The following is a 2,475-nucleotide window of genomic DNA, read 5'->3' on the forward strand; positions in this document are numbered from 1 at the left end:
TTGCAGCTTTGGAAAAATATATGGTGTCATTTAACTTGACCCAAACATCGTGTCCTTTGTGAAGACACGGGTGCCAACAGGGAGGACTGCTTGCAACCGACATATTTCTAGAGACAGGCCAAGAACGAATGAAAATCTCATGCAAGAATCTGATATAGGCTTTGTGTCTAATAGTTCCCGGAAACACAGACAGGGGCTTGGGAATGACATTGTGCCCAGGAATGTGGCTTGTATCCAAATCTCATCTCTCTCGCTCTCTCTCACTCTCTCTCTCGGCTTCTTCCTCCTACACATTCTCTCGAATCCTCCTCATCCAAGGTGATCTCTGCTGGTCCAGGTTGGCATATCACAGCCAGGAGAGCAGTCAAATGCTTTAACAAGCATTTTCCCTCAGTCTTCCATACTCCTCTCAAATATGAAAGCATTTTTCCTGTAAAAACTACTCGGTTTGTATGGAGAATTTCCACCTTAAACAGAGTACCACTGTCTTACCACTCTAAGCCCTTCACACTGAGAGATAGCCATCCCATTTGTACTGCGTTCTACATGGTCACAGATTTGACTCCGAGATCAACATCTTTTCAACCACCTACACATAAGGGACCTAGTGAGAATTCTCTTATCTGCAGCACATCTCACGTGTGTGATGAGATCTGTGAGGTTGCTGGTGAGGTGGATCTCTCGACTCTTTCTAAGGGGAGTTTGGAAATGTAGTCTCTGACTCTCCATGTCTCAGTGAATTGGCTCTAAGAAGGGGTCTGAGCACCCTTCAGCAGGGTCTGAATGACAATGGCACAGAGTTCTAGTATTTGGTCCCCGAAAACCAGTCTCCATTTGGGACCATCCTCCTCCTTCTCTAGACCCTCAATTGGCAGGCCAGAGGCCCCTCTCGTCCAAATCGAAACCTCAAGACCTGCACATGTAGCCCCCTCCACAGGGGTCACGGTAAATAAGAAGAGAGATTCCTTATATTCCTGACATTTGTGCACCCCACAAACAAGCCAGCAGTGGAACTAGTCACCCCAATTCCGTCCAGCACCCCATTAGACAGGACTTCTTCTGATCAACCTGTGAAATACCCACCAGACATATCCCAGCTTCATTCTCGGGAAATTTGTTACTGTGGATAGCTAGTGTGTGCTTTCATCTATTGAGATGTACGTTCAGAAGCAGGGAATTGTCCTTCCCCCCATTCCAATATTTCCTCAGGATTGATATTGAGGGCCTCATCCTTGGTTGAAGGCAGAGGGGCCTATTTTCATGGTTTGAGCTCTGGAATGAGATTTATCATCCCGGTCATACTTAGGAGTTTTTTCCCCTGTTGGAAATGACTGGAAGTGATGAGCTCACTGGTCCCTTTCAGATATATCATAATCCAAAAGCAAGCCTGAGCAGTGGATATTTATTTACTCAGGAGCCTGATGAGAATGGTGGCCATGGGAAGTATGCTGGAAATACTACTCACCATAAATTGGTCCAATACATCCAATGGATCATCCTCTACTTGAGTATCAACATACCTCCAGATCATGAGCTCAGGCCTCCCGATGTACAACAATAGAGGCGTGACGGTGAGAGCTTCCCACTTTGGGCCCATCACTCGTGTCTCTTCTCACAGAGGGTCTGTGGTGTCACAATGCTTGGTGGGCAGCATGCCATTGCCATGGCAACCATTGGGCCTGAACTTCTCAAATGGAAGGCAACTCCACCTCCTCTGTGCCCACCTGCTCTCTACAGAAGGTGGGCTCTTCCCCTAAACGTGTGTCAAGCTCAACACAGCGCTTCGAAAACTGCTTCCCAGGAATACACAGTCAACAGTGTCTTTTGGAAAGAAAATGTGTCATTGAAAAAGACAAACTCCCCACGGAACCTGAACATGAAAACAATAGCCGATGGAGGAAGAACACACGAACATCCATTTCCATGGGAGTAGGCTTTTCCACGGAAGGAAACTATGGAATATCTTTTAACCTGATTTCCACACCATGCCATTGGAGAAGATATAGGTACCATACCAAGGCTTTAAACGTGTCTTCCACTATGGAGCCGGGATTGTAATGGACACCTTTTGGGAGTCAGGCCAGGAAGGAGAGGAGACTATGGTGCAAGTGTGCTGCTTTATCCCATTTGTGTGATATCCACCTTAAACCAAGACATGTCCTTTGAGAATATATCTTGCCATTGACGGTTGCTTGAATCCACAGCTCCTGTACCTTTCTCTCTCCTTCTTTTGATCTCCTTCTCTCTAGCTCTCTCACTCTCCCCTTGGCCCCCCTTCAATTTCTCTTGAATCCTCCTGCTACAAGTTGACCTGTGGGGATAATGGATGAAATATATTAGCCAAGAGACTGGTCCAATTTTTCCCCCAACCTTTTCTTCCTGTCATCCTAGGTCTGATCACATATGATATCAGTGGTCCAGAAAGACTTTCTGTGCTGTGCGGAGACACCCCTACTAGGTCAACCTTCCACAACA

This window comes from Sus scrofa, chromosome Y (assembly GCF_000003025.6).
Source record: "Sus scrofa isolate TJ Tabasco breed Duroc chromosome Y, Sscrofa11.1, whole genome shotgun sequence".
Lineage (NCBI taxonomy): Eukaryota > Metazoa > Chordata > Mammalia > Artiodactyla > Suidae > Sus > Sus scrofa.